Raw genomic sequence first — 12,477 nt, forward strand, 5'->3', positions numbered from 1 at the left:
TGCCAAAGTATTTTTCTGTATAAGACAGTCACGTGAGAAATAAAACTTGCGTCTTCTCATCACTACCTTTCAACACAACTGCTATCCCCGAAAGGGAATGCACCGTTCCTGGAGACACTGCAATACCAGGTCGATGCGTGGAGTGGGCGGAGCAAGCCCCGCTTTCCACTCCGCGTTTCAAAAATCCATTTAATATATGGTCCCCAGATAGGGGACGTATCAGATATTAAACTGATAAGAACAGATACTACACTTGATCTTAGCCAAAAGGCCGAGAAGCGATGCCCACAATGGGTGGCAAAAGGCAGAGCGTGGGGCGGCACCGACTATTGGGCTTGCGGTGCACATGCGCCTCAAAGGTCAGCGTGTGATCGTACGAACACACAATCAAATGTATCGTTTAAACAACAGAATCAATTAACCAATTAACGAAAGAAGAAATAATTAAATGGGCTATTTTGAAGACCTGAACGAATGAAGGAACGGACTGAAAATCATATGTATCGTTTAAACAACAGAATCAATTAACCGATTAACGAAAGAAGAAATAATTAAATGGGCTATTTATGAAGACCTGAACGAATGAAGGAACGGACTGACAATCAAATGTATTGTTTAAACAATAGAATAAATTAACCGATTAACGAAAGAAGAAATAATTAAATGGGCTATTTATGAAGACCTGAACGGATGAAGGAACGGACGAGCACGCACACGTTCACAGAAATGAAGGTCAGCGTGGTCTGGCAGAATCTCCGTCGAAGATGCGTTCTATACTCGTCTGATGAGGCGTCCAAAATATGAACGAAAAAACAATTAAACAAATGAATCAAACATAAAACCAGCAAACGAATAAATGAATATCTAAATAATTATATATATAAATATACCTACATGCATACATACATACAGTATGTGTGTTTGGGACGACGGAACAGCAAACAACCGTATTAAAAAAAAACATGGTATTAGGAAGTAATCGTTCACTCGATTTGGTGCTCGTCTCTTGCGGAATCTGCAGATCTGACGCCAACAAGGTTCGAAATACGGACACAATACAAAATCTCTCTTCTTTTGATACATGATAAGGGGAGAGCGCGAACGCAGTCCCCCACTACCAGAAATTATGCAGTCGAGATTCCCACATTTGGGGAATTCGCAAAAGTCAACCCAACCTGAGTGCAATGGCCGAGCCTCGTCCTGGGTGAACCGCCTTCGTGATCATGGTGTCTCCCCTGCCAGGTAAGTATGATTTGCCCCGTTCGGGCAAGACATCGCTTACTTGCCTCTGCCATGCGCATCAACGCTGACCCCGAGCGAGCGTTCGGCAACTGCAAGTTCCAGTTGATTGCTCTGTAGAACCCGTGGGAAAGCGCACGAAGGCGACGGTCCACAGGCAAACATACACATGAACAGACAAATACATTAAGAATTCAACGCAAACAGTCCACATATGTGCTGAAAGTGTTTCAATTGGATGCTGGACACCTTTTGCATTTAAGCATTTGGCAGACGCCTTTATCCAAAGCGACTTACATTGCTTTAATCCTTATACATTTTACATAGGTATTTCAATTCCCAGGGATCGTACCCAAACCTGTTAACGCAATGCCTTACCACTGAGCTACAGGAAGCCCCGTTTCTCTCTCTATCACACAACAGCATTTAAGCCAGGCGCAAGCGTCTCTAATAGGAACTACGTTCTTCAACACATAACTATCCGCATACATTTAGGGCTTTAGTGAGTGCGTGCGTGAGACTGTGAGAGAGTGAGAGTGTGAGTGTGAGAGAGTGAGTGAGTGAGTGAGTGAGTGAGTGAGTGAGTGAGTGAGTGAGTGAGTGAGTGAGTGAGTGAGTGAGTGACTGAGTGAGTGAGTGAGTGAGTGACCGAGTGAGTGAGTGACCGAGTGAGTGACTGAGTGACTGAGTGACTGAGTGAGTGAGTACTTGCCAAAGTATTTTTCTGTATAAGACAGTCACGTGAGAAATAAAACTTTGCGTCTTCTCATCACTACCTTTCAACACAAGCTGCTATCCCCGAAAGGGGAATGCACCGTTCCTGGAGACACTGCAATACCAGGTCGATGCGTGGAGTGGGCGGAGCAAGCCCCGCTTCCAGCTCCGCGTTTCAAAAATCCATTTAATATATGGTCCCCAGATAGGGGACGTATCAGATATTAAACTGATAAGAACAGATACTACACTTGATCTTAGCCAAAAGGCCGAGAAGCGATGCCCACAATGGGTGGCAAAAGGCAGAGCGTGGGGCGGCACCGACTATTGGGCTTGCGGTGCACATGCGCCTCAAAGGTCAGCGTGTGATCGTACGAACACACAATCAAATGTATCGTTTAAAACAACAGAATCAATTAACCAATTAACGAAAGAAGAAATAATTAAAAGGGCTATTTTTGAAGACCTGAACGAATGAAGGAACGGACTGAAAATCAAATGTATCGTTTAAACAACAGAATCATTAACCGATTAACGAAAGAAGAAATAATTAAATGGCTATTTATGAAGACCTGAACGAATGAAGGAACGGACTGACAATCAAATGTATTGTTTAAACAATAGAATAAATTAACCGATTAACGAAAGAAGAAATAATTAAATGGGCTATTTATGAAGACCTGAACGGATGAAGGAACGGACGAGCACGCACACGTTTCACAGAAATGAAGGTCAGCGTGGTCTGGCAGAATCTCCGTCGAAGATGCGTTCTATACTCGTCTGATGAGGCGTCCAAAATATGAACGAAAAAACAATTAAACAAATGAATCAAACATAAAACCAGCAAACGAATAAATGAATATCTAAATAATTATATATATAAATATACCTACATGCATACATACATACATGTATGTGTGTTTGGGAACGACGGAACAGCAAACAACCGTATTAAAAAAAAACAGGGTATTAGGAAGTAATCGATCACTCGATTTGGTGCTCGTCTCTTGCGGAATCTGCAGATCTGACGCCAACAAGGTTCGAATACGGACACAATACAAAATCTCTCTTCTTTTGATACATGATAAGGGGAGAGCGCGAACGCAGTCCCCACTACCAGAAATTATGCAGTCGAGATTCCCACATTTGGGGAATTCGCAAAAGTCAACCCAACCTGAGTGCAATGGCCGAGCCTCGTCCTGGGTGAACCGCCTTCGTGATCATGGTGTCCCTCCTGCCAGGTAAGTATGATTTGCCCCGTTCGGGCAAGACATCGCTTACTTGCCTCTGCCATGCGCATCAAGGCTGACCCCGAGCGAGCGTTCGGCAACTGCAAGTTCCAGTTGATTGCTCTGTAGAACCCGTGGGAAAGCGCACGAAGGCGACGGTCCACAGGCAAACATACACATGAACAGACAAATACATTAAGAATTCAACGCAAACAGTCCACATATGTGCTGAAAGTGTTTCAATTGGATGCTGGACACCTTTTGCATTTAAGCATTTGGCAGACGCCTTTATCCAAAGCGACTTACATTGCTTTATCCTATACATTTACATAGGTATTTACAATTCCCAGGGATCGTACCCAAAACCTGTTAACGCAATGCTCTTACCACTGAGCTACAGGAAGCCCCGTTCTCTCTCTATCACACAACAGCATTTAAGCCAGGCGCAAGCGTCTCTAATAGGAACTACGTTCTTCAACACATAACTATCCGCATACATTTAGGCTTTAGTGAGTGCGTGCGTGAGACTGTGAGAGAGTGAGAGTGAGAGTGTGAGTGTGAGAGAGTGAGTGAGTGAGTGAGTGAGTGAGTGAGTGAGTGAGTGAGTGACTGAGTGAGTGAGTGAGTGACTGAGTGAGTGAGTGAGTGACCGAGTGAGTGAGTGAGTGAGTGAGTGAGTGACTGAGTGAGTGAGTGACCGAGTGAGTGAGTGACCGAGTGAGTGACTGAGTGACTGAGTGACTGAGTGAGTGAGTGGACCGAGTGAGTGACTGAGTGACTGAGTGACTGAGTGAGTGAGTACTTGCCAAAGTATTTTTCTGTATAAGACAGTCACGTGAGAAATAAAACTTTGCGTCTTCTCATCACTACCTTTCAACACAAGCTGCTATCCCCGAAAGGGGAATGCACCGTTCCTGGAGACACTGCAATACCAGGTCGATGCGTGGAGTGGGCGGAGCAAGCCCCGCTTCCAGCTCCGCGTTTCAAAAATCCATTTAATATATGGTCCCCAGATAGGGGACGTATCAGATATTAAACTGATAAGAACAGATACTACACTTGATCTTAGCCAAAAGGCCGAGAAGCGATGCCCACAATGGTGGCAAAAGGCACAGCGTGGGGCGGCAACCGACTATTGGCTTGCGGTGCACATGCGCCTCAAAGGTCAGCGTGTGATCGTACGAACACACAATCAAATGTATCGTTTAAACAACAAATCAATTAACCAATTAACGAAAGAAGAAATAATTAAATGGGCTATTTTGAAGACCTGAACGAATGAAGGAACGGACTGAAAATCAAATGTATCGTTAAACAACAGAATCAATTAACCGATTAACGAAAGACGAAATAATTAAATGGGCTATTTATGAAGACCTGAACGAATGAAGGAACGGACTGACAATCAAATGTATTGTTTAAACAATAGAATAAATTAACCGATTAACGAAAGAAGAAATAATTAAATGGGCTATTTATGAAGACCTGAACGGATGAAGGAACGGACGAGCACGCACACGTTTCACAGAAATGAAGGTCAGCGTGGTCTGGCAGAATCTCCGTCGAAGATGCGTTCTATACTCGTCTGATGAGGCGTCCAAAATATGAACGAAAAAACAATTAAACAAATGAATCAAACATAAAACCAGCAAACGAATAAATGAATATCTAAATAATTATATATATAAATATACCTACATGCATACATACATACATGTATGTGTGTTTGGGAACGACGGAACAGCAAACAACCGTATTAAAAAAAAACATGGTATTAGGAAGTATCGATCACTCGATTTGGTGCTCGTCTCTTGCGGAATCTGCAGATCTGACGCCAACAAGGTTCGAAATACGGACACAATACAAAATCTCTCTCTTTTGATACATGATAAGGGGAGAGCGCGAACGCAGTCCCCCACTACCAGAAATTATGCAGTCGAGATTCCACATTTGGGGAATTCGCAAAAGTCAACCCAACCTGAGTGCAATGGCCGAGCCTCGTCCTGGGTGAACCGCCTTCGTGATCATGGTGTCTCCCCTGCCAGGTAAGTATGATTTGCCCCGTTCGGGCAAGACATCGCTTACCTTGCCTCTGCCATGCGCATCAACGCTGACCCCGAGCGAGCGTTCGGCAACTGCAAGTTCCAGTTGATTGCTCTGTAGAACCCGTGGGAAAGCGCACGAAGGCGACGGTCCACAGGCAAACATACACATGAACAGACAAATACATTAAGAATTCAACGCAAACAGTCCACATATGTGCTGAAAGTGTTTCAATTGGATGCTGGACACCTTTTGCATTTAGCATTTGGCAGACGCCTTTATCCAAAGCGACTTACATTGCTTTATCCTATACGTTTACATAGGTATTTGCAATTCCCAGGGATCGTACCCAAAACCTGTTAACGCAATGCTCTTACCACTGAGCTACAGGAAGCCCCGTTCTCTCTCTATCACACAACAGCATTTAAGCCAGGCGCAAGCGTCTCTAATAGGAACTACGTTCTTCAACACATACTATCCGCATACATTTAGGGCTTTAGTGAGTGCGTGCGTGAGACTGTGAGAGAGTGAGAGTGTGAGTGTGAGAGAGTGAGTGAGTGAGTGAGTGAGTGAGTGAGTGAGTGAGTGAGTGAGTGACTGAGTGAGTGGCAGAGGCAAGACCGAGTGAGTGACTGTGTGACTGAGTGAGTGAGTACTTGCCAAAGTATTTTTCTGTATAAGACAGTCACGTGAGAAATAAAACTTTGCGTCTTCTCATCACTACCTTCAACACAAGCTGCTATCCCCGAAAGGGAATGCACCGTTCCTGAGACACTGCAATACCAGGTCGATGCGTGGAGTGGGCGGAGCAAGCCCCGCTTCCAGCTCCGCGTTTCAAAAATCCATTTAATATATGGTCCCCAGATAGGGGACGTATCAGATATTAAACTGATAAGAACAGATACTACACTTGATCTTAGCCAAAAGGCCGAGAAGCGATGCCCACAATGGGTGGCAAAAGGCAGAGCGTGGGGCGGCACCGACTATTGGGCTTGCGGTGCACATGCGACTCAAAGGTCAGCGTGTGATCGTACGAACACACAATCAAATGTATCGTTTAAACAACAGAATCAATTAACCAATTAACGAAAGAAGAAATAATTAAATGGGCTATTTTTGAAGACCTGAACGAATGAAGGAACGGACTGAAAATCAAATGTATCGTTTAAACAACAGAATCAATTAACCGATTAACGAAAGACGAAATAATTAAATGGGCTATTTATGAAGACCTGAACGAATGAAGGAACGGACTGACAATCAAATGTATTGTTTAAACAATAGAATAAATTAACCGATTAACGAAAGAAGAAATAATTAAATGGGCTATTTATGAAGACCTGAACGGATGAAGGAACGGACGAGCACGCACACGTTTCACAGAAATGAAGGTCAGCATGGTCTGGCAGAATCTCCGTCGAAGATGCGTTCTATACTCGTCTGATGAGGCGTCCAAAATATGAACGAAAAAACAATTAAACAAATGAATCAAACATAAAACCAGCAAACGAATAAATGAATATCTAAATATTATATATATAAATATACCTACATGCATACATACATACATGTATGTGTGTTTGGGAACGACGGAACAGCAAACAACCGTATTAAAAAAAAACATGGTATTAGGAAGTAATCGATCACTCGATTTGGTGCTCGTCTCTTGCGGAATCTGCAGATCTGACGCCAACAAGGTTCGAAATACGGACACAATACAAAATCTCTCTTCTTTTGATACATGATAAGGGGAGAGCGCGAACGCAGTCCCCCACTACCAGAAATTATGCAGTCGAGATTCCCACATTTGGGGAATTCGCAAAAGTCAACCCAACCTGAGTGCAATGGCCGAGCCTCGTCCTGGGTGAACAGCCTTCGTGATCATGGTGTCTCCCCTGCCAGGTAAGTATGATTTGCCCCGTTCGGGCAAGACATCGCTTACTTGCCTCTGCCATGCGCATCAACGCTGACCCCGAGCGAGCGTTCGGCAACTGCAAGTTCCAGTTGATTGCTCTGTAGAACCCGTGGGAAAGCGCACGAAGGCGACGGTCCACAGGCAAACATACACATGAACAGACAAATACATTAAGAATTCAACGCAAACAGTCCACATATGTGCTGAAAGTGTTTCAATTGGATGCTGGACACCTTTTGCATTTAAGCATTTGGCAGACGCCTTTATCCAAAGCGACTTACATTGCTTTATCCTATACGTTTACATAGGTATTTGCAATTCCCAGGGATCGTACCCAAAACCTGTTAACGCAATGCTCTTACCACTGAGCTACAGGAAGCCCCGTTCTCTCTCTATCACACAACAGCATTTAAGCCAGGCGCAAGCGTCTCTAATAGGAACTACGTTCTTCAACACATAACTATCCGAATACATTTAGGGCTTTAGTGAGTGCGTGCGTGAGACTGTGAGAGAGTGAGAGTGAGAGTGAGAGTGTGAGTGTGAGAGAGTGAGTGAGTGAGTGAGTGAGTGAGTGAGTGAGTGAGTGAGTGAGTGACCGAGTGAGTGAGTGAGTGAGTGAGTGAGTGAGTGAGTGAGTGAGTGAGTGACTGAGTGACTGAGTGACTGAGTGAGTGAGTGAGTGAGTGAGTGAGTGACTGAGTGAGTGAGTGAGTGAGTGACCGAGTGAGTGACTGAGTGACTGAGTGACTGAGTGAGTGAGTACTTGCCAAAGTATTTTTCTGTATAAGACAGTCACGTGAGAAATAAAACTTGCGTCTTCTCATCACTACCTTTCAACACAAGCTGCTATCCCCGAAAGGGGAATGCACCGTTCCTGGAGACACTGCAATACCAGGTCGATGCGTGGAGTGGGCGGAGCAAGCCCCGCTTCCAGCTCCGCGTTTCAAAAATCCATTTAATATATGGTCCCCAGATAGGGGACGTATCAGATATTAAACTGATAAGAACAGATACTACACTTGATCTTAGCCAAAAGGCCGAGAAGCGATGCCCACAATGGGTGGCAAAAGGCAGAGCGTGGGGCGGCACCGACTATTGGGCTTGCGGTGCACATGCGACTCAAAGGTCAGCGTGTGATCGTACGAACACACAATCAAATGTATCGTTTAAACAACAGAATCAATTAACCAATTAACGAAAGAAGAAATAATTAAATGGGCTATTTTTGAAGACCTGAACGAATGAAGGAACGGACTGAAAATCAAATGTATCGTTTAAACAACAGAATCAATTAACCGATTAACGAAAGACGAAATAATTAAATGGGCTATTTATGAAGACCTGAACGAATGAAGGAACGGACTGACAATCAAATGTATTGTTTAAACAATAGAATAAATTAACCGATTAACGAAAGAAGAAATAATTAAATGGGCTATTTATGAAGACCTGAACGGATGAAGGAACGGACGAGCACGCACACGTTTCACAGAAATGAAGGTCAGCGTGGTCTGGCAGAATCTCCGTCGAAGATGCGTTCTATACTCGTCTGATGAGGCGTCCAAAATATGAACGAAAAAACAATTAAACAAATGAATCAAACATAAAACCAGCAAACGAATAAATGAATATCTAAATAATTATATATATAAATATACCTACATGCATACATACATACATGTATGTGTGTTTGGGAACGACGGAACAGCAAACAACCGTATTAAAAAAAAACATGGTATTAGGAAGTAATCGATCACTCGATTTGGTGCTCGTCTCTTGCGGAATCTGCAGATCTGACGCCAACAAGGTTCGAAATACGGACACAATACAAAATCTCTCTTCTTTTGATACATGATAAGGGGAGAGCGCGAACGCAGTCCCCCACTACCAGAAATTATGCAGTCGAGATTCCCACATTTGGGGAATTCGCAAAAGTCAACCCAACCTGAGTGCAATGGCCGAGCCTCGTCCTGGGTGAACCGCCTTCGTGATCATGGTGTCTCCCCTGCCAGGTTAGTATGATTTGCCCCGTTCGGGCAAGACATCGCTTACTTGCCTCTGCCATGCGCATCAACGCTGACCCCGAGCGAGCGTTCGGCAACTGCAAGTTCCAGTTGATTGCTCTGTAGAACCCGTGGGAAAGCGCACGAAGGCGACGGTCCACAGGCAAACATACACATGAACAGACAAATACATTAAGAATTCAACGCAAACAGTCCACATATGTGCTGAAAGTGTTTCAATTGGATGCTGGACACCTTTTGCATTTAAGCATTTGGCAGACGCCTTTATCCAAAGCGACTTACATTGCTTTATCCTATACGTTTACATAGGTATTTGCAATTCCCAGGGATCGTACCCAAAACCTGTTAACGCAATGCTCTTACCACTGAGCTACAGGAAGCCCCGTTCTCTCTCTATCACACAACAGCATTTAAGCCAGGCGCAAGCGTCTCTAATAGGAACTACGTTCTTCAACACATAACTATCCGCATACATTTAGGGCTTTAGTGAGTGCGTGCGTGAGACTGTGAGAGAGTGAGAGTGTGAGAGAGTGAGTGAGTGAGTGAGTGAGTGAGTGAGTGAGTGAGTGAGTGAGTGAGTGAGTGAGTGAGTGAGTGAGTGAGTGAGTGAGTGACTGAGTGAGTGAGTGAGTGACCGAGTGAGTGAGTGAGTGACCGAGTGAGTGAGTGAGTGAGTGAGTGAGTGACTGAGTGAGTGAGTGAGTGAGTGAGTGAGTGAGTGACCGAGTGAGTGACTGAGTGACTGAGTGACTGAGTGAGTGAGTGAGTGAGTGAGTGAGTGAGTGACTGAGTGAGTGAGTGAGTGAGTGACCGAGTGAGTGACTGAGTGACTGAGTGACTGAGTGAGTGAGTACTTGCCAAAGTATTTTTCTGTATAAGACAGTCACGTGAGAAATAAAACTTTGCGTCTTCTCATCACTACCTTTCAACACAAGCTGCTATCCCCGAAAGGGGAATGCACCGTTCCTGGAGACACTGCAATACCAGGTCGATGCGTGGAGTGGGCGGAGCAAGCCCCGCTTCCAGCTCCGCGTTTCAAAAATCCATTTAATATATGGTCCCCAGATAGGGGACGTATCAGATATTAAACTGATAAGAACAGATACTACACTTGATCTTAGCCAAAAGGCCGAGAAGCGATGCCCACAATGGGTGGCAAAAGGCAGAGCGTGGGGCGGCACCGACTATTGGGCTTGCGGTGCACATGCGACTCAAAGGTCAGCGTGTGATCGTACGAACACACAATCAAATGTATCGTTTAAACAACAGAATCAATTAACCAATTAACGAAAGAAGAAATAATTAAATGGGCTATTTTTGAAGACCTGAACGAATGAAGGAACGGACTGAAAATCAAATGTATCGTTTAAACAACAGAATCAATTAACCGATTAACGAAAGACGAAATAATTAAATGGGCTATTTATGAAGACCTGAACGAATGAAGGAACGGACTGACAATCAAATGTATTGTTTAAACAATAGAATAAATTAACCGATTAACGAAAGAAGAAATAATTAAATGGGCTATTTATGAAGACCTGAACGATGAAGGAACGGACTGACATCAAAGTTATTCCGTTACCTGAACGGATGAAGGAACGGACGAGCACCACGTTTCACAGAAATGAAGGTCAGCGTGGTCTGGCAGAATCTCCGTCGAAGATGCGTTCTATACTCGTCTGATGAGGCGTCCAAAATATGAACGAAAAAACAATTAAACAAATGAATCAAACATAAAACCAGCAAACGAATAAATGAATATCTAAATAATTATATATATAAATATACCTACATGCATACATACATACATGTATGTGTGTTTGGGAACGACGGAACAGCAAACAACCGTATTAAAAAAAAACAGGGTATTAGGAAGTAATCGATCACTCGATTTGGTGCTCGTCTCTTGCGGAATCTGCAGATCTGACGCCAACAAGGTTCGAAATACGGACACAATACAAAATCTCTCTTCTTTTGATACATGATAAGGGGAGAGCGCGAACGCAGTCCCCCACTACCAGAAATTATGCAGTCGAGATTCCCACATTTGGGGAATTCGCAAAAGTCAACCCAACCTGAGTGCAATGGCCGAGCCTCGTCCTGGGTGAACCGCCTTCGTGATCATGGTGTCCCTCCTGCCAGGTAAGTATGATTTGCCCCGTTCGGGCAAGACATCGCTTACTTGCCTCTGCCATGCGCATCAAGGCTGACCCCGAGCGAGCGTTCGGCAACTGCAAGTTCCAGTTGATTGCTCTGTAGAACCCGTGGGAAAGCGCACGAAGGCGACGGTCCACAGGCAAACATACACATGAACAGACAAATACATTAAGAATTCAACGCAAACAGTCCACATATGTGCTGAAAGTGTTTCAATTGGATGCTGGACACCTTTTGCATTTAAGCATTTGGCAGACGCCTTTATCCAAAGCGACTTACATTGCTTTATCCTATACATTTACATAGGTATTTACAATTCCCAGGGATCGTACCCAAAACCTGTTAACGCAATGCTCTTACCACTGAGCTACAGGAAGCCCCGTTCTCTCTCTATCACACAACAGCATTTAAGCCAGGCGCAAGCGTCTCTAATAGGAACTACGTTCTTCAACACATAACTATCCGCATACATTTAGGGCTTTAGTGAGTGCGTGCGTGAGACTGTGAGAGAGTGAGAGTGAGAGTGTGAGTGTGAGAGAGTGAGTGAGTGAGTGAGTGAGTGAGTGAGTGAGTGAGTGAGTGAGTGAGTGACTGAGTGAGTGAGTGAGTGACTGAGTGAGTGAGTGAGTGACCGAGTGAGTGAGTGAGTGAGTGAGTGAGTGACTGAGTGAGTGAGTGACCGAGTGAGTGAGTGACCGAGTGAGTGACTGAGTGACTGAGTGACTGAGTGAGTGAGTGACCGAGTGAGTGACTGAGTGACTGAGTGACTGAGTGAGTGAGTACTTGCCAAAGTATTTTTCTGTATAAGACAGTCACGTGAGAAATAAAACTTTGCGTCTTCTCATCACTACCTTTCAACACAAGCTGCTATCCCGAAAGGGGAATGCACCGTTCCTGGAGACACTGCAATACCAGGTCGATGCGTGGAGTGGGCGGAGCAAGCCCCGCTTCCAGCTCCGCGTTTCAAAAATCCATTTAATATATGGTCCCCAGATAGGGGACGTATCAGATATTAAACTGATAAGAACAGATACTACACTTGATCTTAGCCAAAAGGCCGAGAAGCGATGCCCACAATGGGTGGCAAAAGGCACAGCGTGGGGCGGCACCGACTATTGGGCTTGCGGTGCACATGCGCCTCAAAGGTCAGCGT

At 44.4% G+C, this 12,477-nt stretch overlaps 13 non-coding genes across 13 annotated transcripts; all 13 read right to left on the minus strand.

The window, feature by feature from the left end:
- Positions 1–92: 92 nt before the first annotated feature.
- On the minus strand, positions 93–283 carry LOC130415024 (U2 spliceosomal RNA). The gene has a single exon (XR_008905799.1). It is a non-coding gene; the product is annotated as a U2 spliceosomal RNA (small nuclear RNA).
- Positions 284–1,086: 803 nt separating this feature from the next.
- Positions 1,087–1,250, minus strand: LOC130414962 (U1 spliceosomal RNA). The gene has a single exon (XR_008905741.1). It is a non-coding gene; the product is annotated as a U1 spliceosomal RNA (small nuclear RNA).
- Positions 1,251–2,043: 793 nt separating this feature from the next.
- Positions 2,044–2,234, minus strand: LOC130415043 (U2 spliceosomal RNA). The gene has a single exon (XR_008905818.1). It is a non-coding gene; the product is annotated as a U2 spliceosomal RNA (small nuclear RNA).
- Positions 2,235–3,039: 805 nt separating this feature from the next.
- On the minus strand, positions 3,040–3,202 carry LOC130415019 (U1 spliceosomal RNA). The gene has a single exon (XR_008905794.1). It is a non-coding gene; the product is annotated as a U1 spliceosomal RNA (small nuclear RNA).
- An 878-nt stretch (positions 3,203–4,080) lies between these two features.
- Positions 4,081–4,271, minus strand: LOC130415044 (U2 spliceosomal RNA). The gene has a single exon (XR_008905819.1). It is a non-coding gene; the product is annotated as a U2 spliceosomal RNA (small nuclear RNA).
- An 801-nt stretch (positions 4,272–5,072) lies between these two features.
- LOC130415002 (U1 spliceosomal RNA) lies at positions 5,073–5,235 on the minus strand. Its single transcript, XR_008905778.1, has one exon. It is a non-coding gene; the product is annotated as a U1 spliceosomal RNA (small nuclear RNA).
- Positions 5,236–5,975: 740 nt separating this feature from the next.
- LOC130415086 (U2 spliceosomal RNA) lies at positions 5,976–6,165 on the minus strand. The gene has a single exon (XR_008905860.1). It is a non-coding gene; the product is annotated as a U2 spliceosomal RNA (small nuclear RNA).
- Positions 6,166–6,971: 806 nt separating this feature from the next.
- Positions 6,972–7,135, minus strand: LOC130415012 (U1 spliceosomal RNA). Its single transcript, XR_008905787.1, has one exon. It is a non-coding gene; the product is annotated as a U1 spliceosomal RNA (small nuclear RNA).
- Positions 7,136–7,998: 863 nt separating this feature from the next.
- LOC130415046 (U2 spliceosomal RNA) lies at positions 7,999–8,189 on the minus strand. Its single transcript, XR_008905821.1, has one exon. It is a non-coding gene; the product is annotated as a U2 spliceosomal RNA (small nuclear RNA).
- Positions 8,190–8,996: 807 nt separating this feature from the next.
- On the minus strand, positions 8,997–9,160 carry LOC130415003 (U1 spliceosomal RNA). The gene has a single exon (XR_008905779.1). It is a non-coding gene; the product is annotated as a U1 spliceosomal RNA (small nuclear RNA).
- Positions 9,161–10,114: 954 nt separating this feature from the next.
- On the minus strand, positions 10,115–10,305 carry LOC130415047 (U2 spliceosomal RNA). The gene has a single exon (XR_008905822.1). It is a non-coding gene; the product is annotated as a U2 spliceosomal RNA (small nuclear RNA).
- Positions 10,306–11,153: 848 nt separating this feature from the next.
- Positions 11,154–11,317, minus strand: LOC130415016 (U1 spliceosomal RNA). The gene has a single exon (XR_008905791.1). It is a non-coding gene; the product is annotated as a U1 spliceosomal RNA (small nuclear RNA).
- An 885-nt stretch (positions 11,318–12,202) lies between these two features.
- On the minus strand, positions 12,203–12,393 carry LOC130415048 (U2 spliceosomal RNA). Its single transcript, XR_008905823.1, has one exon. It is a non-coding gene; the product is annotated as a U2 spliceosomal RNA (small nuclear RNA).
- Positions 12,394–12,477: the final 84 nt, after the last annotated feature.

This window comes from Triplophysa dalaica, chromosome 24 (genome assembly GCF_015846415.1).
Source record: "Triplophysa dalaica isolate WHDGS20190420 chromosome 24, ASM1584641v1, whole genome shotgun sequence".
NCBI classification, from domain to species: Eukaryota; Metazoa; Chordata; class Actinopteri; order Cypriniformes; family Nemacheilidae; genus Triplophysa; species Triplophysa dalaica.